General features: G+C 35.0%; 1 protein-coding gene across 2 annotated transcripts in view; it reads right to left on the bottom strand.

The window, feature by feature from the left end:
* Nucleotides 1-20,512, bottom strand: part of LOC134541911 (nuclear pore complex protein Nup98-Nup96) — a 182,432-nt gene extending 161,920 nt beyond the window's left edge. Inside the window, exon 1 of one of the 2 annotated variants that reach the window (XM_063385654.1) lies at nt 20,287-20,512. The gene's annotated coding sequence lies outside the window, so the exon portion shown is untranslated. The remainder of the gene's footprint in view (nt 1-20,286) is intronic. The other variant, XM_063385655.1, reaches the window with a different exon arrangement.
* Nucleotides 20,513-26,048: the final 5,536 nt, after the last annotated feature.

Raw genomic sequence — 26,048 nt, 5'->3', positions numbered from 1 at the left:
GTAATAATATCAATCGGCAATGTTAAAAAGTTGCAGGGCGTCAGTACAGCGTTAGTGATAGAGAAATAACAAAATGGCTATACCTGGACTAATGATATCTTCTGACGTTAATAACTTTAAAATCGCGTATTCCCGTTCGCAACTTAACATACAATCAGTAGTCTGATGATAACCTTTTTATACATACTATTATTACCGCACACGTAACATAACATATAGTAGGCCCGCGTCAGGAACGTCCTGACGCGGAGCTGCACGCACCAAAACGGCCAAAACCAAGCTTCTTTTTAGTAGCGTAACTTTTGAAAGTTCCGCCGAAACCTCGGGCAATTTCTGGCCGTGAAAAAAGTAATTCCCAAAGCCGCATTTACTTAATAATTACATAGAGAAAAGCCCAAACGTCTCTAACAATGTCAGAAATATAGTTCAAAACCCAAAATAAATTAAACATATAAATTTAAATAACGTAGCACAGAATAATAAAACTGTAAACAAACACTTGAAGTATTAGTGTTTCCGTGTTCTGTGCAATGTAATATTACAAAAGGACATTTGTAATTAGTGTGCCCGACATTCTGGCATCGCTAGCTAACATTTCCAATTTTTTTTTTTATTTCATATAAATGGAATAGCCTAGTGTTGGTTTGATGTTCTAAATAAATTTTAATAAATATAAAATCTATTTTTTGGTTAAATTTAGATCTGTCATTCTAGTGTGCATATAGCATACCCTAACTAACCGGAATACACAACTGATGTTCTATGCTGTCAAACATATTAATCTGGAGGGTAAAAATTTATTCATATGTGTAAACAACCACCACAAAGAATAATCACCGTGTCAATATTCAACTTCAAGTCAAAACATAACCGCTAAAAAGAATTTCGCTGTACAAATTTTTCTCTAGAGACAATTTCCTTGCTTGAGCGAAGATAAACTCCACTATGAAGCGCGACCTTGACAGACCCTTAGTTTCTTCGGCCTCCTCTCTCGTCCTCCCTCTACACCCCATTCTTCCCCCTCCCCTCCCGCAGGCAGCGCCAGCCGGCTGGAGCTCCGCCGGACCACCTGGTTCCGACAAGCGCCGCCCCTTTGCGCCACGTCGCGGGGACATTCTTCCCGGCGGCGAGAGTTTTACACGCAGCACTAGAACTGTCACTCCAGAGGGCGTGTTTTGAGTCGGATCGTATCAAAAACAAAAGGATATGAAAATATATACATAACTCAATAGTGTTCTGCCAATTATGTTTTCATTTTCATTTAAATTTATTCTTTAAATCGCTCCTGAAGTAGTCCAGCAGTGATCAATGGAAATTGTCAATATTAAACTGTAATTTTGATGATGAAAAAATTTTTTTCTTATTTTTATAGGTGCAGAAACCTATTTGTACACTCGTTTCTTGAACTATACTTAAGTTTAACATAATTATGTGTTTTCTAAATAATTCTGGCTTGGAATAAAAATAAATGCATTTAAAATGACATAACTCAGTAAAAAAAAGTTTATTAAAAATATCCTAGGTATATTATGTCTTAAAAAGAAGCATCAAAAATAAATATGTACAGTTATATTAGTTTTGTCGTAATATTTTCCATGCACCAATCGCCTTAACCTACGTCGACAATAAAAAAAAGGAGGCGCAAATAAAATTAAAAATAAACTTGATTTCCTTATTCTAGTACATACTTTTGGAGATTATGCAACTATATGCCTACTTGTGTATACGTAACAAAATATGATCCTAGTATCTATTTAATAAGAACTATGTGACAAAAATTATTTTCTAATTAAATTCAGTACCAAAAACATTCAGTTTCCATAATTTTCAAGTAAACTATATTTCAAAAAATCAATTTTAGGGCTAAATAAACAAAATATTTTTTTAGTTATTTCTCTCTGACATTTTAAGATTAACCCCTTAACATATATATTATGGCTAGATATATGTGTTTAAAAAAAACATTTTTTAAAATTGGTTTTTTTGCAGTAATCTATTGTTTTTAATATGCAAATAAACGTACCACATGTAAAACATACGTTTTTACATTTTTTACAAAATTATGTAATTTTTAATGCACACTGTTTTACTAACCCGAGTATACTCGTCATTGCTGAAATATATGTAAATACATTATAAATATTTATGGAATATAATTAAATAGATAAATATTTAGATAAAAACATTTAACACAAATTGGAAGTTATTATAAAAACATTAGTAATGTTCAGCATGGTTAGAATTATTTCTCAAAAGTAGTTATCTGAAAATCACATTTGTGCAGCAATATATTTTACCTATTCAATATGCAAATGGACATACCACACAAAATACATTAAAATTTCACATTTATCACACCATCATGTCATTTTGAATGGACACTGGTTTACTAACCCGTGTATACTCGTCAGTGCTAATATTCACTAAGATTACTAAAAATATTTATAACATTAGCCAGATATAGTATAAGCTTACATAGAAACCAATGAAATAACTTTTGCAACATACCATATTTCTTTTACAAAATTACATCTACTTTTATAAAATTGCCTGAATAACATGAAAAACAAAATATGTACATATGATATGTAAATGTTGTCAGTCCGAATAGATCTTCGTATAAAAATTTACCTCACAAGGTTTGTACAGTATACACTAATTGCAATAGCTGAACATTCACAAATACAAAAAAAAAAATCATTGTAATGTCAAGGATGTCATTCTTTACAAAAAACAAAGTTTTTATGTGAGACATTCAGTTTTTTTCACAGCACAATAAATAAAAGAATGTTTATTTGAATACAGTAGCTGAATAATGTCACGAGTCTGTATTGACATTTGTGAAGTTATTCTTGAATGCATTTCACTCTGACTGTAAGCCTAACTAATTTCTGCCTAAATGTCTGCTGTTGTATGATAAACTCTGAAGCACGGCACTACACACAGTGGCACACCACAGTCTTCACACATGTACCGTGTTTCACGCCTTATTTTTTTCCCCCGTGCATCTGTCACCCTGCTGCACATTGCACACTGGCGTGTAGGATTGCTTTTTATGTCAGTTGGAGGGATCGTAGCTGGAAAGTGACGTTCAGTCATTCTCAGTGGATTCGTTGATTTTCCAGGCCTACCTCGTCCTGGCGACATTGTTGGCTTGTGAAACTGTTCAATCAAATTTTTGACAACAGCCTCTCTGTACTCCAAATGTGACTGCTTCCCTCCCAACTTTGAATATAACAAAAATGAATTCCATATTGCTAGGTCCACTAAATGGAAAAAAATCTTCTTATAGTATTTTTTCCCCCTCTTCCTGGGTACTACATAGTCTGTTGTGCGCTGGTCAACAATGTCCACACCTCCCATTGTACTGTTGTAATCTAACACAACTTGTGGTTTTATGTGCTGTTGTCCATAGATTGTAACACTTTTCATTTCAGAATTGTGGATTGTAGACAACATTGTGACTGGTTTTTTGTCCATCCACTTCAATGCCAATAGCTTCCCTCTTTGGAAAGCCATGACACTGCCTTTCGGCAATTTTTGTTTCCGCAATTCTGGTGGCATTTCTTTTCTTGTCGTTTTCACAGTCCCATAAGAATCGGTTCGATGTGATAGCAACATATCTGATAGCTGTGGTGAGGTATAAAAATTGTCAGTAATGACACAATAACCTTTCCCAAGAAGAGGTTTCACTAATGACATAACTACTTGTGACGACATTGGCAAGCCTTTGTATTCATCATCAAAATTGGTTCCTCGTCCGGTGTAAATTACGAAGGAATATACATATCCACTTGACGATTCACATAACATGAATGACTTTATTCCGAACCACGCCCTTTTGAGAGGTAAGTACTGTTTCCAACCTAGACGCCCTTTATATAACATAAGGCTTTCATCTACTGTGACATCTTTTTCTGGAGTGTAAAGTTCAGAAAATTTATTTTGCAAATGAATATATATAGGCCATATTTTGTTCAGTTTAGGGTTTGGATGGGTGGCTGTTAATTCAGATGGCGCAAGGCCTGCTTCTTTTTCCATTTTCAGTAACTCTAGATCCATTTTAAAATGTTTCTCGTTTTGCTGTTTCGAGTTTCTGTACCAGTAATAACGTTTGCAGTTTAATTTTTTTTCTTCTTAACAATTCATATTCCTTCTTTGCAGAGTTTATGTTTTTTCCCTTGTGTTGCCACTAGTGATGGGCAGAACAGTTCTTTTGACCGAATCGGTTCTTTTGGATCAGTTCCGTGAAAAGATTCGTTCAGAACGATTCGTTCATCTCGGTCAATTCGTTCTTTTCTGTGTATGGGATCTGGCTCTTTTATCAGGTGTCGTAACTCGTTCATCCTTTAGAGTATTAGGTACGTGTTTTTGTATTTGAATTTGAACATTGCTTTCCGTAGCCAGTGAATCACAGTTGCGTATATGAAACAAGATTATTTATATTTTATTACTTTTTAAGTTACAAATATTAATATATAGGCTATTTACACTCTAGTGACAGTAAAGTGTTTACATGTAGACCAACACATTTAGAGAAAAAAAGACAAAAATTTAATACTACTACTGCGATTCAATATGAAGAGAAACAAATGAAGTACATTAATTAACCCAAAAATGGTAAGTTTGAACATTTGTAGTTACTTTCCCTGTTATTTTTAATTCATAGTTTTTTTTTGTTTTTTATTTCCAAATTTGTGTATGTGAATGTGAAAAAGCAATTTTAAACCACTACTTAACAGTTGACATTTTCAGGTATAGATACTTTTCATGTTACACTATTTTATTTGATCAGTTATCGTTTGCTCTTGTGAACATGCGCACGCTGTGATTACTAATTCTTCAGACTCCTGACGTCATGAATCATTTCACGAACGAATCAGACCGGGCGCGTGGCCGGTTCTCTCATCTCGTTCTCTCGTTCTCTCCGCGTTTTCGTTCTTCCGAATCTTTCAAGGTACCGGCTCTCAAAGAGCCGGTTCTTTACATCGCGAACGAATCGCAAGATTTCGTTCTCTCAAAGATTCGTTCTTTTTGAACGAATCGTTCACGAACGACCCATCACTAGTTGCCACCCGTGCTTGCAGATGGTGTTTGATAAGTACCGCTCAAATTGTCAGATGCATTTTAACACGTTGGTTCAGCAACACCATCTGCATTATTTATGATAACTTCTCCAATCTGATTTCCTAAATCCTCGTGATATGCGAATGTAATTGCAGCAATGTCAGTCCCAGAAGATTCAGGAGCCATTATTCCTTCAAGAACAGGTGATTCTTTTCCAATAATGTCAATGATAATATGATCTGCCTCGTCATAAATATATTTCTTCCCACCTGCACTTCCCGTCTTTGTTCTGTTATCTTTTTTCTCCTGGGCATGAAAAAGATTTAGGTTTTAGTAATTGAATTATAATATGCATCCTATATCACAAAGGCGTGTTCCATTACTAGCACAGGCAGATACAAAAGCTGAAATTTTTTTTTTATTTCTTAAACCATATTAATTAGACTACTGAGGCTAAATATTAAGTGTTATACTATACTAGCGGCTACTTGTTGCAAACACATGAAGGTAATTGTTAAGACTACCTACGCTTTGAATATCAGCTAAACTATTGATAATATAAGCAAGATTTATTAAAGAAAAATACCTCTTTTGTTACGAAAATGAGTCGCCTGTAAAAACGTGCATGTGGCACATGTTTATTTTTTTCCGATTTTCGTAGATTTTCTGTTCCACAATCAAAACAAGCTAAATGTTACATGTAATTTGTACACAGAGACTAACCTAACATAACATCACCAAACATAACCTAACTTAACCCAACCTAACATAGGTTTATTTACATCAGATTATGTATGCTTACGTTAGGTTTGTTAAGGTTTGGTTACTTTTGGTTAGGTTACATTATGTGATGTTAGGTTGATTTAGGTTATGTTAGGTTAGTATCTGTGTACGAATTACAAGTCCATACATTTATTTTGCTTGTGGGACTTAGAAAATCTCCGAAAATCGAAAAAATAAACATCTGTAACATGCTCTTTTTGTCTCTCGCGACAACTTTTCGTAACAAAAGACGCAATTTCATTAATACACCTTGCTTCTATTATCAATATTTTAGCCGGTATACGATGAGTAGCTATACCTAAAAATTATTCACATGATTAACATGCCTCTGTGTCCATTGGTACCTAACTTAATAATCTGGTACACATACAATCTGTACTTAAAATTGTTCTCTTGCGCCAGTTTTGCCATGTAGTATCCCTAAGATATAATACTTCCATCCAATTTCTTGTAAAGGCTCCGATGGCTTTCGCTTTTTCAGTTACGCGTTTCCATGTGTTCATTTTCTGTTCATGTGTCAAACAGCATGAAAATCTTCCAAACACCACCTCCTTTCCCTCACAAATGAGGTTTAAAATACTTATCTTATCCACACTGTTCATTGTACTGTATGTGTGAAGGTTATATATGTCGCATAAATATTTTACTGCTTACTTTGTTGTGGTACAAATTGATAGTTCTCTAAATGCAAAGGTATGGCAGGGTTCGATTATCGCACGCACCACTTGAAAGCCAACTAATGTTTTGACATACACATAACCGCGGGCGATTGTTTTTGGCCACATCAAAAAAAAAATTGACCTACAATTAATTGTCACATACGGTCGTGTCTATGAGACAGTTGTTTTTAATTGTAGCTATTTAAGATTCTTTGCCTGTCAACCTCTTTTTATATGAAACGTACACTTGTAATTACAAATTGACATATTTGTAAATTTTGACATAATTGTCGCATATGACACGCCTGTCGAGTTTTATGAAATAGAGCACAGAGATAATCACACTTATCATCCTACCTCACAACTCTATAGCAAATTTAATTTCAGTATGAAAAAGTCTACAATAATGTTTACAAGAAACGAAATTGCAATAGCAATACAAAAATATCGCAATTTTGTTACATCGTTAGCGTATATATTATTTTTAATAAAGGCAATAAAAATTACATACTCAATATTTGGAATACAATAAATACCTCAAGCCCTACATAATTGCTGCGATATTCACAATAAATGCTTTTCTTAAATATAGTAGTTAAAAAACATCGTAAATAAATTATGAACATACATATTATGGTGAAGGAAAGTGGACACTATCACACTGAAAAATCTTAGAGGGTAGTTAGTTTTCCTCATCTTATTTCTTTCTTTGCATTTTTGGTCTTGTTCGTTAAAATATTTCATGTTCAAATACTTGATATGCATATACGTTCTTGTCCTCACAAAACAGCATATATCTTCTTCTGGATATTTATTTTCAGTAGTTCCGCAAATAATTTTAGTCAGTGATTCAAAAATCCGCTCTTTTTTGCACAAATTGTTGCCATGAATATTATCAAAACACATTTCAGCTATCTTTATTAATTCAAAAAATTCATTAGTGGGACATTTTAAGTTACCCTTTGATTGTACATGTATCCAGCTATCGTCCTCCAAATTAAAATCCGTAGTGCCAAGGTCAGGATATTTATTTCTGAAACGGTGAGCTATATAGCAAGAAACATATTTCAGCCCTTCAAGAGAAATTTCGTCACTTGAAAGGGGCCTGGCCTCTAAATCTAAGTCTATTTCTTCCATGTCAGCAAGATCTATTTCATTTAAAGGTGATTTCTCTTGAAATGTCTTTGTAAAATACATTTCCTTGCACAAAAGTAGTTCTGTAATTTCATTCTGATAAGCACTGTCCTGTTCCATTTCATTTGACGAAACATCACTTACCAAACACATTTCGTCTGTCTTCTCATCCGTGTTTTTCCGTTCAGCAAAAACTGCTGCAGAATGTTTTCACAATATGTAGTTTATAATTCTGTATTTAAAGTAAATGGGCGACAGATGCGTATTTTGATGTCCCATACCTCTAATATACGGAGAGAGAAAAAACCACTCTAACACATCTTAGTTCAGTTTAACTGTTAACAAATATTTAGGTTAACAGGTCCTATACATATTTCCGAATGTTTTACTGACTGAGTTATACTGGACATTAATTAAATTGATCGCTGATATTTATTCTTTTAAACGAAATTTTGGATTTATCATTTTACGTGAACTCTAATGCATTAAAAAGTGTAACGCAACACTACACACAGGTAGTGATGTCTAGTGCACTGCCCTATGCACATTAGTTAACAAAAAAATAAAATGAAATATTAATTACTGATAAATAATATCTTGATGTCGTGATACAAGTAACACATGCTTATCTGATATTTATCTAAATTAGAATACGAAATAGGAAGACAAAATAATTAACTGATTTTAAGACTGATTTATTACTTACACACGAATAAACAAATACCACGTATCCCTCAATACAGTAATTCCATTTGACCAAAATATCACTCCAATTTTTTTTAACTATCGTTGCCAGGTACATGGGCACGACTTCGCAAATGTCAATGTTTCACGTAGAGTTAAAAATGGATTTACGGTTCGAAAAATTCACTAAATCATAAATTAAATCAATTGTCCGATAAAACATAAGACCTATAGACTCAAGACCACTAAGATAGTTGTGCATTGTATGTTCATATGATCGTGCCATTAATAATACTGAGAGGCTAATTAATTTAGTAAATATAATATTTAATAGCGCCTGGTTTAAGTTTATCCCAGCAACATCAACAAAGTAATAATATCAATCGGCAATGTTAAAAAGTTGCAGGGCGTCAGTACAGCGTTAGTGATAGAGAAATAACAAAATGGCTATACCTGGACTAATGATATCTTCTGACGTTAATAACTTTAAAATCGCGTATTCCCGTTCGCAACTTAACATACAATCAGTAGTCTGATGATAACCTTTTTATACATACTATTATTACCGCACACGTAACATAACATATAGTAGGCCCGCGTCAGGAACGTCCTGACGCGGAGCTGCACGCACCAAAACGGCCAAAACCAAGCTTCTTTTTAGTAGCGTAACTTTTGAAAGTTCCGCCGAAACCTCGGGCAATTTCTGGCCGTGAAAAAAGTAATTCCCAAAGCCGCATTTACTTAATAATTACATAGAGAAAAGCCCAAACGTCTCTAACAATGTCAGAAATATAGTTCAAAACCCAAAATAAATTAAACATATAAATTTAAATAACGTAGCACAGAATAATAAAACTGTAAACAAACACTTGAAGTATTAGTGTTTCCGTGTTCTGTGCAATGTAATATTACAAAAGGACATTTGTAATTAGTGTGCCCGACATTCTGGCATCGCTAGCTAACATTTCCAATTTTTTTTTTTATTTCATATAAATGGAATAGCCTAGTGTTGGTTTGATGTTCTAAATAAATTTTAATAAATATAAAATCTATTTTTTGGTTAAATTTAGATCTGTCATTCTAGTGTGCATATAGCATACCCTAACTAACCGGAATACACAACTGATGTTCTATGCTGTCAAAACATATTAATCTGGAGGGTAAAAATTTATTCATATGTGTAAACAACCACCACAAAGAATAATCACCGTGTCAATATTTAACTTCAAGTCAAAACATAACCGCTAAAAAGAATTTCGCTGTACAAATTTTTCTCTACAGAGACAATTTCCTTGCTTGAGCGAAGATAAACTCCACTATGAAGCGCGACCTTGACAGACCCTTAGTTTCTTCGGCCTCCTCTCTCGTCCTCCCTCTACACCCCATTCTTCCCCCTCCCCTCCCGCAGGCAGCGCCAGCCGGCTGGAGCTCCGCCGGACCACCTGGTTCCGACAAGCGCCGCCCCTTTGCGCCACGTCGCGGGGACATTCTTCCCGGCGGCGAGAGTTTTACACGCAGCACTAGAACTGTCACTCCAGAGGGCGTGTTTTGAGTCGGATCGTATCAAAAACAAAAGGATATGAAAATATATACATAACTCAATAGTGTTCTGCCAATTATGTTTTCATTTTCATTTAAATTTATTCTTTAAATCGCTCCTGAAGTAGTCCAGCAGTGATCAATGGAAATTGTCAATATTAAACTGTAATTTTGATGATGAAAAAATTTTTTTCTTATTTTTATAGGTGCAGAAACCTATTTGTACACTCGTTTCTTGAACTATACTTAAGTTTAACATAATTATGTGTTTTCTAAATAATTCTGGCTTGGAATAAAAATAAATGCATTTAAAATGACATAACTCAGTAAAAAAAAGTTTATTAAAAATATCCTAGGTATATTATGTCTTAAAAAGAAGCATCAAAAATAAATATGTACAGTTATATTAGTTTTGTCGTAATATTTTCCATGCACCAATCGCCTTAACCTACGTCGACAATAAAAAAAAGGAGGCGCAAATAAAATTAAAAATAAACTTGATTTCCTTATTCTAGTACATACTTTTGGAGATTATGCAACTATATGCCTACTTGTGTATACGTAACAAAATATGATCCTAGTATCTATTTAATAAGAACTATGTGACAAAAATTATTTTCTAATTAAATTCAGTACCAAAAACATTCAGTTTCCATAATTTTCAAGTAAACTATATTTCAAAAAATCAATTTTAGGGCTAAATAAACAAAATATTTTTTTAGTTATTTCTCTCTGACATTTTAAGATTAACCCCTTAACATATATATTATGGCTAGATATATGTGTTTAAAAAAAACATTTTTTAAAATTGGTTTTTTTGCAGTAATCTATTGTTTTTAATATGCAAATAAACGTACCACATGTAAAACATACGTTTTTACATTTTTTACAAAATTATGTAATTTTTAATGCACACTGTTTTACTAACCCGAGTATACTCGTCATTGCTGAAATATATGTAAATACATTATAAATATTTATGGAATATAATTAAATAGATAAATATTTAGATAAAAACATTTAACACAAATTGGAAGTTATTATAAAAACATTAGTAATGTTCAGCATGGTTAGAATTATTTCTCAAAAGTAGTTATCTGAAAATCACATTTGTGCAGCAATATATTTTACCTATTCAATATGCAAATGGACATACCACACAAAATACATTAAAATTTCACATTTATCACACCATCATGTCATTTTGAATGGACACTGGTTTACTAACCCGTGTATACTCGTCAGTGCTAATATTCACTAAGATTACTAAAAATATTTATAACATTAGCCAGATATAGTATAAGCTTACATAGAAACCAATGAAATAACTTTTGCAACATACCATATTTCTTTTACAAAATTACATCTACTTTTATAAAATTGCCTGAATAACATGAAAAACAAAATATGTACATATGATATGTAAATGTTGTCAGTCCGAATAGATCTTCGTATAAAAATTTACCTCACAAGGTTTGTACAGTATACACTAATTGCAATAGCTGAACATTCACAAATACAAAAAAAAAAATCATTGTAATGTCAAGGATGTCATTCTTTACAAAAAACAAAGTTTTTATGTGAGACATTCAGTTTTTTTCACAGCACAATAAATAAAAGAATGTTTATTTGAATACAGTAGCTGAATAATGTCACGAGTCTGTATTGACATTTGTGAAGTTATTCTTGAATGCATTTCACTCTGACTGTAAGCCTAACTAATTTCTGCCTAAATGTCTGCTGTTGTATGATAAACTCTGAAGCACGGCACTACACACAGTGGCACACCACAGTCTTCACACATGTACCGTGTTTCACGCCTTATTTTTTTCCCCCGTGCATCTGTCACCCTGCTGCACATTGCACACTGGCGTGTAGGATTGCTTTTTTTGTCAGTTGGAGGGATCGTAGCTGGAAAGTGACGTTCAGTCATTCTCAGTGGATTCGTTGATTTTCCAGGCCTACCTCGTCCTGGCGACATTGTTGGCTTGTGAAACTGTTCAATCAAATTTTTGACAACAGCCTCTCTGTACTCCAAATGTGACTGCTTCCCTCCCAACTTTGAATATAACAAAAATGAATTCCATATTGCTAGGTCCACTAAATGGAAAAAAATCTTCTTATAGTATTTTTTCCCCCTCTTCCTGGGTACTACATAGTCTGTTGTGCGCTGGTCAACAATGTCCACACCTCCCATTGTACTGTTGTAATCTAACACAACTTGTGGTTTTATGTGCTGTTGTCCATAGATTGTAACACTTTTCATTTCAGAATTGTGGATTGTAGACAACATTGTGACTGGTTTTTTGTCCATCCACTTCAATGCCAATAGCTTCCCTCTTTGGAAAGCCATGACACTGCCTTTCGGCAATTTTTGTTTCCGCAATTCTGGTGGCATTTCTTTTCTTGTCGTTTTCACAGTCCCATAAGAATCGGTTCGATGTGATAGCAACATATCTGATAGCTGTGGTGAGGTATAAAAATTGTCAGTAATGACACAATAACCTTTCCCAAGAAGAGGTTTCACTAATGACATAACTACTTGTGACGACATTGGCAAGCCTTTGTATTCATCATCAAAATTGGTTCCTCGTCCGGTGTAAATTACGAAGGAATATACATATCCACTTGACGATTCACATAACATGAATGACTTTATTCCGAACCACGCCCTTTTGAGAGGTAAGTACTGTTTCCAACCTAGACGCCCTTTATATAACATAAGGCTTTCATCTACTGTGACATCTTTTTCTGGAGTGTAAAGTTCAGAAAATTTATTTTGCAAATGAATATATATAGGCCATATTTTGTTCAGTTTAGGGTTTGGATGGGTGGCTGCATCATATGACTCATTATCCACAAAATGAAGAAACTGTTTCAGCTGAACAAATCTGCGAAATGGCATGGTTTTCCTAAAAAATGGTGTGTCAAATATTGGGTTCTTAGCCCAGTACATTTGATATGTAGGTTTTTTGACTATGCTTTGAGCCACAACTAATGCAAGAAAAACATAGATTTCCTCTTTGTTTGTTGGTTTCCATTTTGTTTGAGGATGTGTTTGAATGTACTGTGATGCAAAACGGTTCGTTTCTGTAGCTATGAGTTCAGCCAAATCATTATCAAAAAATAAGAGAAAATAACGAAGAAAATTATCATCAACATTTACATTTACATTGACGCCTGGTTTACCTGTAAATGGGTATCTTGGAGGAGAGATAGTTGGCACACTACAGTTTATCTCACACCACATTCTGCCAGATATCTCTTCACTACCTGATTCTTCTGAGCTTGAAATGTCATTATAATTGTCGCTACTATCAGATCCCAATTTATCAAGATCACTCACGTCGCTTCCTTCACTGTCGGAATCACTCATTTTGAACAATTTCTATTATTCACATTACAGTAATGTTGACACCTCAGCTAAAATATATAAACATTGGCGGGAACATCATAAATTCATAATAGTACTATTAGAGACATCTAATGTACAATTTTTCAAACACAAACGGCGAACGCGTGTAAGTAGGCTACCGTGATGGATCAAATCTGCCCTGACATCTAGTGGGTAACATAAAACTACTGGAAGTCTGTTTCAAAGGCTGAAAATACCTACCACGACATCTAGCGAGAGCTCATGTAACTCATTCGAGAAAACTCGAAATAATATAATCACACGCACGTTTTTGTTAGTCGAACGAGTAAACTCGGGTTAATAATTACGTGCCAAATGTAAAAAAACGAATATACTCGGGTTAATATGTTAAGGGGTTAATAGGTCTACCAAATGTTTTATTGCATAAAGAGTAAACAGTATTGTTTACAAAAATGATGAGATAAATCATTATACATATTATTAATTTTGTTCTCTTTCGAATGGCCTGCCAGTTTATATTTATGGTTTACCTACATCTAGACCACTTTGCATTTTAGGGTAAACACATAAAACACTTGCATACATGCTAAATTTTCTTACCACACTGACTGTGGAATTATAAAATTTAAAATTGTGTTTATGAGTGATATTAATTGTTAAATATATCTTACAAAATAAGTTAAAAAAATTATTACTGTACGTTTGAAATTCAAAAGTGGGATAGCTACAAAGAAAATAAACTGTGGGGTAAAAAAATCACTAAATATAATTAACCATAGCAATAGAAATGCTCAAAACTGCTATGGGCTTTCTTATTGTAACCCTCACAAAAATTAATTTTTTTTTAATTTACATTACACATTGTTAAATTTTTAAAGTTCTTGAAATGCTTAGCTTTCACAAATAAAAATATATATGTTTCATACTTTCCACACAATTATATATATAAATTAATTTTTTTTTTTTTTTACTGTAAGCCTACCAATAAGAAGAATCAAATTAATTACATACCTGAAACTTTTTAGTTTTAAAAGGCAATGCAACTAGCTACTTACTTCATACAGTTTGAATTTCTTTTTAGAAAGTCAGTCACTTAATTTTATTTGCCTTCCAAAGTTTTCAAAATATCTATGACTAATGACATTTTAAAACATGTAAAATTGTGAAAATGAATTTATTGTTGCAAAGTAAACTCTTTTCTATTCCAGCTAAAGTCTGTGAAACTTGGTAGTTGTGAAAGGCCTTGTGGTTACTTGAAAATTAAATTTATTATTGAAGGAAAAACAATGAGAATGCTACAATTAAAACACAGCGATATTAATAATTTTCAGTTCAATATTATTTTCTAGTGGCTCATTCCATGCCAGATCATCCAGCCATGATACACATTGTCCACCCCACCGTCTTAGATCTGGATTAAATTTGGTACATGGTATCTTCATACAAATGTAAGAACTTGTAATACTCTATCCACTCAAACATTTCTTCAAGGGGGGAGGGGGGGTGAGAAGGTAAATATCCACAAATTTTATTTCACCATTTTGTAGAAAATTTGAGTTCTTTCTAGCCCGAGATTGTAAAGATTAATATAAAAAATTATAATAGGATTACTGAACTGATGTTTACAATTTTTAGTAATTCATTTTTTCCACTTCTAACATAAATTGTGTGTATTTCTGGGCATTTAATTACATTTTAAAAGTGATTTAAGAAATCTAAGTAAAATTCTGAATAAGTATGATGAATTTCACGATTCTACATTAATAACTGTTAATACAAATGTAAGCTGAAGCAAGAAATATCACTCTAATTTGGCTGCAGATGAAAAAAATTCCACCAAACAGAGGGAAACTTTGAAGGGCTTTTAACTCCAAACTAGAGTAAAAATTCCAAAAATAAAATATGCCAGTTCTTATATTTGTCTGAAAATACCTATGTATCAAATTTCATCCAAAAATGAAATAATGGGGTGGACACCCCTGGATGATCTGGAATGGAATGACACAAGTTTTTAATGTTTTTACCTCAGAATTTCAACTACAGTAGAGCACCCCTCAACCGAAATCATTGGGGGGAGGTCTATTCCGGTTATGGGAAAATTCCGGGTAAGGGGAGTTGCGGTAGGGCCGGCCTATGGGCCGGTTGAATGACTTTCATTTAAGCAAGCTGGCAGGCATGTGTTTCTTTTCTCTGTGGGTGGGTGCGTGCGTGAGCGAAGAGGATGAAGAAGAGGGTTCGGGGGAGGTAGTAGGACTACAGCTGCAGTGTTGTTACTTCTGTGTTGACGTGCTAGTGATTCACACTTCCTGGAGAGTGTATAGTCACTGCCACGCACAGTTTACATTTCACATACACAAGAATAACACTTCAAGCATCTCGTTTAAAAACACAGAGATAGAGAAATACAGGTAAATGTAGACTGTTTAACCATATATTAACGTATAAATATATACATAATACATATTTGTACACTAAATTATGTCTACAAACTGAAAGCATCACACATTGGAAGAAAATGTTACTCGCTATCACGTGTGTCAGCGTGTGTAGTGGGAGTCGGTGTACATACTCTCGGGCCAGCCAGAATTTTCAGTTTACTTGACATAGTGAAACAATAAAACTACTTATAGCATAAACACCTTTATAGTAATTCACGTCAGACACGAAAACCAGCAGTGTATTTACGCAATGCACGGGAAAGACTGGCTATAGTTAGCTCTCTGACAGACGTGCGCGTGCGCGCCTACAAGACATGTACAGTCAGGCAAAACCAAAAACGCCTCGTTCCAGTGCGGAAATGTTTTGGAGATGTTTTGTAATGTTTTATTTTTTTTGGAAAATTAGTTCCGGATATCTGGAGTTCCGTTTGTGGGAATTACGGTTGAGGGATGCTCTACTGTATTTTCAATATTAATATAATGCCTCCATTGACTAAAGTATTCCAAAACATACATACAAAGACCCATATGGCAAATTCTAAGATTCACAACAGTGCATTTCTTCAGTGAACGTGAGAACTGATATAACCTCGGAATGGATCTTTGGAAATCTTAGGTTTCCCAAGTTGCTATGCAAATCACAGTGGCAACCGTCGTGTCGCTGCACAGAATACCTAATGCAACCAATAAACAGTAACTTCTCTACAGCCAGTAGGTATTTACAAACACAGTTTTAAAGGAAAACAGAGGAATTTCTGTGGTACTGAAAAAAAAATTGGATATTTATATTATTTGAAGAAAAGCTGTGGCGTAAGAATTTTACCAACCATAAGTCGTACAGGGGGTTTATTCTAAGTTTCCAGCGTTTTCTATCGGAACATTTCGATATCGATTCCGACATATAGCTCTTTGGCCGATCGGCAAAACACGGTTCCAAACGATCGTAATCGAAAGGTACTGAAATTGCTATTCTAAACGCGGTATCGTTCCGAGGCCTAACTATCTTGGCAAAGTTCGGGTTACGATTTCCCCCTCCACAATTTTTCTGGCAGCGAAGATGAGATTTGAAAACTGCAACATAACACCAAAAAACACTTCATATTTCTAACAAATTTATAAATAAAAACACAGAGTTTATAAGACAATATACTTTCCAGATGTTTCAATGTTGATAAAAGTATTTATAAAAATCTTAAGTAATTTTAAAAGTGTTCGAGCAAGCGAAAACCATGGTTGGGTCAGTAGAATATACAGCGTAGAATATGTATATTCTACATGTTTATTCCACTGGAGAATATGTAATGTAAAATATTGAATATTCTACATTGTTTACATGTATAATACTCATCTTTTTACAGCCTTCTTTTAATGAGTGTCTTTGCGTACATAAATTAACATGATACGATTGGTTGTCAAATTTACTTATAACTTTGTAATAATAAATTGAAAGTATTCATGAAGGAACAAACACACTATGTTTCATCTAGTGATACTTAACCGAAATCACATACTATATATACATATAGATAGATTGCATTATGTATAGTCTTTAGAATTTCTCAATATTCATCAGAAGCAACATCATGCAGTTTTAGCGTGTGGTAGACGTGCAACAACTTCTTGGAAAGTTTAAAGGTTAGTCGGTTCCTCAACGGACAATGAAAGAAAGACCAGTTACTAAATACTCTCTCCAACTGTGCTGAAGATGCAGGAATATTTAGCAGTTTCAGAGCTAGTGTGCTTAATAATGGATACTTGGAATACCCTTAAAGAATATTCCAACTACCTGAAAGGTAGATTTTCATTTATTTATGAATATTCTACATATTCAGCGTATATTCTACATTTTCTACACGTATGTAGTATATTAATATTCTACACGTCATTACCCAACCCTGGCGAAAACATGCTTATTTCTTAAATTATTTTTACGGGATATTTGGTGTGAAATGTTTAGAGTTGTTTGCACGTGGTCGGTCATTGTATTATTGAAATAATGGCTGCTCGGCGATCTCGTGTGAGTGAGAGGCAAATTAAAATGTTGCTTTATTTTATGGAGGAGCACCCCGAATTCTTGCGGAGAAAATTTTCATCGAATTTCACGACTGTAACAAAATACACACGCTGAATTATTGTTGAAACTTTTGATATCTGAAACAGGCGAATAATTTATGAATATGTATCATTAAAGTTGGGTTATTTTTTAATTTACTTGCATAAAATCTTCGTTATCATATTGTTATTATAGAAAGAACGTCTTTACATTCTCACTTAGTTATTATGTATCTGGAGCACTGCTTACATTATGTAATTTTTCAATTTCTTTGATTGTAACTTAAAGCGGTAACCATGGTAAGGACTCATCCGAAAGAAGGCAAAACTAAAAAAAAAAAAAAACGGAATGCATTTCTTTTACTTATATACGTTATATCAAATCATTCTATAAAACGGCATTGTGATATGTATACGGATAAAAGTCAGTTGGCCTAACAGTCACGAGATGGCAGGGCTTGTCGAAGTATGAGGCAGTAGCGCTCAGCGGCCGGTAGGACTACTACAACACTTTATCGGAATTAAGTTTCGCGTCTATTACCGTTTCCTGAGTGGTAACAGTAATTACTGAAGATATTTGTATATGTATTATGGATCAATATTTTATACATAATAAAAATACACATATCTTCAGTAATTACTGTTACCACTCGGGAAACGGTAATGGACGCGAAACTTAATTCCGATTAAGTGTTGTTGTAGTCCTACTCGCCGCAGCGCGCGCTACTGCCTGGCACTCCCGCAAGCCCTGCTGCCCTCTCGTGACTGTTAGGTCAACTACTTGAATAACGCTCCAAAATCATACATATTCAATCCTACTGGGAAAACATTTCCTTTAACAAAATATTAAACACAATTGACACCTACGTAAAATATCGTGAAAATAAATCAAGCCCAAAAATGTACTATTTTCGACAATGTTTAACTATTTGTGTACACATAAATCGTGCATCCGCCATGATTTCAACTGGCTGCTAATTCCCGATCGGCAAAGATTTTTCGACTGCAATTGTATACTCGAAACATAACGATCGTTGGCTTCCGAGAATCGAAAGGTTCCAAGTTGATGAAAGTAACTTAGAATACCATATTGTAGAAAGCTTCCGATTATCGTGGCATCATGATCGGGAACTCTTTTCCGAGAAACTTAGAATAAACCCCCAGATCTGTTCAACTTATGGGTAAATATGTAGTTGGGCGGTATTTGCGGAAAATAATGTTAAAAATCTGAAAATACCTTTATTAGACGCTCTTCAACTTCCTCTTTTCATTAAAAGCGGCGGAGGTAAGAAATTCAAAATACTTTAGGAGATATCGAATTTTTAAATTTCATCATATGTAGTTGAGCGGTATTTGCGAAAAAAAATGTTAAAAGTCCGAAAATACCTTTATTAGATGCTCTTCAACTTCCTCTTTTCATTAAAAGCGGCGGAGATAAGAAATTCCAAATACTTTAGGAGATATCGCCGTTCTTATTTTGCATAAGACCTGTGTTTATCATTCGACCGTCACCATTTTTTTATTTTGCCGTGTTTTTGTGAATGCCTAATTAATGAAAATGGTCGATTAGGTTAGGTCAGTTACTTTATAAATACTTTGAAACTAAGCGTACATTAGAAATAATATTAAATTATTTCAATGGTTCTTTAGTTTTAAAGTATTTATAATGTAACTGACCTGACCTAACAAACTGGGACAAAGGATGAACAGAAAAGACTCACATAAATTTTTTTTGTTACTTATTACTTGCGCAACAATAACAAATAAATCTTTAAAATTAGAAACGTTAGAAACTCGCCTAAGTTGGAGGCGGTAATTAAACACCGTTTTAAACAATAAATTAAGTAAATAATCACGTATTGGTTAATTTGAATTCTGGCCTATCACGAACAATCACGTGACATCATTATCCAATAAAAAAATAGATGCTCGTAAACAAGAAACAATGGTGAAAGCCACATGAACGCACTGCTATAATTGTGATGAAATTTAAAAATTCAATATCTCCTAAAGTATTTGGAATTTACTACCTCCGCCGCTTTTATTGAAAAGAGGAAGTTAAAGAGCATAGAATAAAGGGATTTTCGGATTTTTAAATTTTTTTTTCCGCAAATACCGCCCAACTACATATTTACCAACTTATGTAGTGACGAACCTGCAGCAAAAGTGTTGGTCGAATTCACTTACCCAAGTACATATAGATTTCGGAACAGCTGCACTGTAAATCTAAAAATTACGTTCCGGCTATAAAAACTATAGAAACAATAAGATTTTTTTTCCAACCCCACATCTAACTTTAGACTAAAATGGCTCACAATATAAGTTTTTGGCATCAACCAAGTTATTCACAAACTCACACCTGAAGTAATTTAAATTAAGTTCAATCATTAATACAAAATAAATATTTGCATACGAATAGCAATACCCAAATACTCATTTATAGTTTTTAATAACTTACATACTAAGAAAATAAGTTAATTTAAATGTTTTAATGCGAGACATTCTTGAAACAAAAATCCTACTTATTGTCAAGTTTAACTATTATCATACTTACAAAAAACAAAACTTAGAACACTAATCAGCCCAAAATTTCATTCGCTACAAAGAAACATTCTTCAATACTTCAAATTCCTTCAATTCTAGCTCTTAACAAGGACAAAAAAAAACCATAATCCCGAGCAAATTTTAATCACAACAATATGGCGTCGTACTAATTCTTCCAACTCAAATAATAACAAAAATTACAGTACGTATCAACATAACAAAAACTAAGCTTTGACCCTTTGACAGTTATCGTTCGTAAGAAAACCGTAGAAAAACGGAAAAAAAAAAGAAAAATTTAATTACCACAAATTTATTTTCAACGTTAATTGGATATTAACAGAAAAATTTACCAATAATTTTTCATAGTACCTGCAGTAAAAATTAACATTTTTTTAAAATAAAATAAAGTAAATATTATATTAAGGAAAGATTTAAAACGCCTTTCACGAAATACTGAAACGAACATAGGGCACAATAGCAAAACAAAACAATATTCTACAACAAATTAATTACGTAGGAAAAATAGTACGGAATTCCAAGATATTCGGGTAAAGTAGAAATAAAAATTTTGTTGGAATACATGAGTAACCTAAATTGCAGGTTCTAATGCAGGAAGAATCCAAACCAATTACTGTTAGATAACGAAAAAGCAAACATTTTTATCATGGAGTAGAAAGCATCTGCTGTGACCCCAATAATACACTAATTATTGACGATATCACTTATTTGTGTAGTAAATAATGTATTGAATATGCAAGACAGATATTGTTATTGAAATATGTAAATCAGCCCAGCTATGTGGTTTGAATAAACTTTTTAATTTAAATGTCAAAATACAGACTAATTATATTTTAAAAAAAAAACCACATCAATGTGACATTGTACGGCCGAAGACCACCCCAAAGCCCGACCTGCACCCGCCAGTACTCGGCTCTGCTAACGGAAAGCACCCCTAGCCATGGCCCACCCGAGTCAAGTGAGCGGACCGCAGCCCAAGGTAGAGAATAGCGAACCATTTTAATTACGCATGCAATGCACTCCCCGTGCCTACAAAATTCCCCATACAATAATAACGTAATCAAAAACAAACAAAAGCCTCTAATTAATAAAGTGCGACGTAGGAGTGCCCGGGTCACTCACGTGTAGTTTTCTACTAAAACAGCTGTGAGTGCAACCCTTGCGGCCTTCAGCCTAAATTCAGTAGTGGAACGTGTGACGTAATTCAAACCACCCCAAATTAGCATTATCGTTCGCCACTGGAGTAGTTTTCAAGAAACAGACAGTCTCCAGCTTGACTCTAATATTCAAACTTATTTTAGACAAACTTATTAAATGTCAATTCTAAAACATATATAGAGATTAAGTTAATCATTTAGTTTTATTATAATATAGAGCCACTTAAAATTAGTTAATTATATAGATTTTTACGAATAACGGAACTTTAGAAACTCTGGCGCGACAGGGAGCTCACCCCACCCCTCGCGCCTGGGCTGCAAGCCAGTACAGCGCGACTCGCGGACCGGGATGGACGCACGTCCCACGGGGAGCCAGCATCTCTTTGTTTCACCGAACGTCCATCTGGTAATTATAGTCACAACCAAAACCTTTTTTTTAATACTCCCCGTGTGCACCCGGTCCTTTTCCGGTGTAGGGCCTAACCCAGCCGCGTCAATTTAACACGCCCCCCCACAAAGCATTACGTGGGGCCGTGCAATATACGGTACGGGCCGTCTCCCGCCACCCCAGAACTTTATTTAATCGCCCAGTGCACAGGCACAGGCTACATTCAAGCTCAAACGTGTTTTTAATTTAATAGCGAGCCGCGGTCCGCACAAGTGGGCCCGCGCGTCGCAAGTTACAGATTACGAGATTAGCCGATGCTAATCGAACGCTCTCCCTCGACTGCAACTGGCGTGAGGACTTAAGTAAACGCACGTAAAGGCACGCAGGTGTCCCTCTCAGATAACGTGTGCAGTGCAATCGTGTACGTAAAAGCACCACAGAGTGCCGTTTTATCAAGTGTAATTGTAATAATAGTGTAGTCAAAACTTCTACGTGTTCCGACGCCTCATTGGCAGTCATGTACCGCCGAGTAAACCTCGCGCCCAATGTAATGAACTAGTGTCAATCGTGAACAATAAAAAGTCCACCCCGCACCCCCCGTGCGCGACATGCGACCCGTAGAACAACCAGAACAGTGTATGTAAATTAACCTAAACAACCCAACCTAATCAGAAAACAAATTCCATCAACGCCGACGGTTCTAGCGGACCACGCTGGGGCAACGAACCCACGACCATCACACGGTTAGACACCGAGCTAGCCTGGCGCCCTCCCGGAACAGAAATCTCTAAGAAAGCCAACCACCCCGCAAGGACCTGCGCCCGATCTCGAACACGAGACCGCGGCGGACGGCAAATGCTACATTTGTAGTGAATCTGAACCATTAAATGACTTCACATTTGAAGTATGTATTCCTGAATTCGTTTAAATGTATTTAAATACGGTTAAATATTTTTACGGATTTTCTTTGGATGCATATATTTTAACAGACAATGAATACGAACTGTTCGAAGGGAAAACTGGAAAGGCATCAACTGACAGATTGTGTTCTGTTTATTTTAACCTGATATTATTGAGAGAAGTATGAAGCAATTCACATTAAAGGAGAATGCAGTTCCTACATTATTTCCTGCATTTCTTAAACACTTGCAGCATGTAGATTTTTTGCAGAAAAATATTATGTACCTCAGCCTAGTGTGGCCTACATTTAAACTGACAAGCACAATGTTCAAAATGAGTTAGTTACTTGATATATAGATAATACAAAAAAGTTATAAGTAGTCGTTAAACTACTTGTAGTGTTGCATGTTTTTCGCTCCATTAATAAAAATAATGCATTAGTGTTTTTTTTTACCAAGCAATTCATTCCAGTGCATCAAATCCTGCAGTAACTCTCTACTTTAAATAAATATCGTGTAGATGGGCACCAAGGATATAAAAAAAAATTATGAAAAATATTGGTTTACTTCCTTGCATTATTTCTGATAACTCTACGAAATGCCAATGCGATATTGCTGATAGTTTCCATATTATTACCTTTTTAACGAGTCCATAGTTTAGGTTAGCTACATTTTAAAAATTGATAATTTGGGTAAAAAGTTGCATTGACGTCGTACCGACCGGAGGTCATTAAACCCGGCCTCGACCCATCAGTATTGGCACCCGCTGGTGGAACGCACACCTCGCAAACTCAACCCGGGTCAAACGAGGAGTAGATATGCAAGTTCTCCCAGTGAATAAATATTAACACCGAACTGCACCTGATGCAAACAACCGATAATAATTCACGGATAAAGCCCATCAAGCCATCCCCTTAAATTAACACATGATAAGAAATGTGCGTCGTAGAGCACGAGTGTTAGCCCCCTCCGGACACAGTGTTTAATGAACGCCCTTAATTCTCATCGCAGCCTAGATCCTCAATTTAAGTAAGAAACAAGGTGCTGAAGAAATATCCAGAACAAACCCACAAACATAAACATAACCATTGTTTTTAACAAATAGTCAGTATTCTTTGAGTTGACTCATCTTTTTAAATAATATTTGTTCAATTACTTAAACTAAAGCTTTCTTAAAAACTTCATAATGCATATAATATAATCATTAATATTCAAACAAGGGTCATGTGCAATTAACAAGTAAGTTTTCAAATAAAAAACAAATAACGGTAATTTATTTTCTTCACTCGTGGTTTGGAGTGCGGCGGAACAGTTTCCCCCCCCCCCCCTCCGCAAGACCCAAAAAAATCAAACAACGCCGCCCACCACCAGGGCTAAAGCCCACTCCAGCAGTCCAGATCAGCTCGCGGCCCGGGAAGGATGTGTTCGTGTGTTCGTTCCGTGGGGGACCTTCAATTTAATAACTCACCGATTATTCACTCTGGTAAATATAGTACTTAACGTCAATTCCCCATGCGACCGCGGGTCGGTTTTTTTTACGGTGCAGAGCTTAACACTGCCGTTGTAATTTCTGCCTTAAGGTCAGTCATATTACGGACCTGGCCGATTCCAGGACAACTAACGAACTCGCCCTTCTAACGGACTGCCTTAGGGAGAGACAATCATAATTAATCAAGAGTAGTGTCGTGTAATATCGGGTATCAATTATGTCCAAATTATCAACCAAGAGTAGTGTTGTGCAATATCGTGGACCCAAATATTTTGATAATAAATACGTGTACCACACGTTTTCAGTTCCAGTGCGTGTATCATAGGCGTACCCAGGGGGTGTGTTTTGGGGGTTCAAACCCCCCCCCCCCTTCCGAAGAAATAAGGCAAGAAAATTATGAACACTCATGTCATTCGAGCTCAATTTCTAAACACAGAGAAACGAGAGAAATAACGTCACCAAGCAGCTCAATTGGTAAGTAAACGTAAACAAATTTGAATTGCAGTGGTTGGTTCATGATAGGTCAGTCTAAATTCTCAAATTGTGGTGATTGGCCTATGAAATAATCACTTCAACTCTACTTTGATTATGTTTTAGATTTGCTTAGTAGAATTGGCCATTGAGTAACAGTAGTGATTGCGACCTAATTTCATACAAAACTATTAAAACATGGGGGGGGGGGGGACGTTTTTTGGATGTTGGTGTTGTCAAGTCACGTACTTTCATTTAAATACTGTACATCTGTACGTATCACATGAAGAAAAAAGTTTGATTATCGCAAGGTGCGTAATTTTAAACGACTGTTACAAACATTGAAAAGCTGAAATGTAAATTTCTCACCTCAGATGAAAGGGACCTCGTTGAGTGCAACATGGTGTGAAGTTGTGTTTGAGTCAGTAGCTTAATGGCCTCAACTCAATGTGTAGGTGTTTTTAGCGAATATTGTAATAGAACAATATAATTTTATATATAATATACTAGCTGCTCGACCCAACTTCGCACTGCTATACTAATGGGAAAAAAAGAGACTAAATATCCCATTTACAGTAATAATAAATGAAATAAAATGCAATTAATTTCGACAAAAATTTATTACAATGCTTTGTAATGTACCGGAGAGAAAACGAGTAGCACCGATGGTTTCCCGATTCTCGAGCACGCAACGTACAACTGATGTACCCGTACTTCGCTACCGCAGTCTACAGGCAGAACACTTGCGCCGCTTATTATACATGCCCCTCCTTGTGGATACGCCACTGCCGCACCTCGAATGGAAAAAAAATCAAAGCAATGCTCGTTGCAATGGAGATGCAGAAGGCATAAACAATGCTAAATCCCGCTGTCCCACTGTTGCCCGGGCTTAACCACCCTTGGGAGTTGATTTTCGGAAAACGTCATCCTGCATAAAATGAGGCACATTACTGTCAAGTTCAAGTCTGTAGGATATAAAATTGAAAAAAAAAGGGCAATTTTTGATATTTAAAGTTTCCGTAAAATTTCAACGGTGAAGAGGACTGCACTAACAGTGAATTAGTTGTTGCCATAGAGACGAATGAAGCATCAACAAAGTAACAGCCGTTGCCATGGTGATTTTCTATCAAAAACTGGAATTTTTATATTTTACAGCCTCAAAACTCACCTTTGGGACCTGATTTTCTGAAAATCATATCTTCGTGAGCGTCTACATACCTACATCACAAAATGAGTAACTATGTTAAGTTTCAATCGGTTGAAAGATTTCAAGTCAATCGTAATGAGTCAGTCAGTGGTATTTCGCACAAATATATTTTTTAATTTAAATAATTTTACATAACATAATAA

Source organism: Bacillus rossius (genome assembly GCF_032445375.1).
Source record: "Bacillus rossius redtenbacheri isolate Brsri chromosome 4 unlocalized genomic scaffold, Brsri_v3 Brsri_v3_scf4_2, whole genome shotgun sequence".
Lineage (NCBI taxonomy): Eukaryota > Metazoa > Arthropoda > Insecta > Phasmatodea > Bacillidae > Bacillus > Bacillus rossius.
Note: the sequence above shows the minus strand (reverse complement) of the source record. Positions and strands in the feature narration are given on the sequence as shown.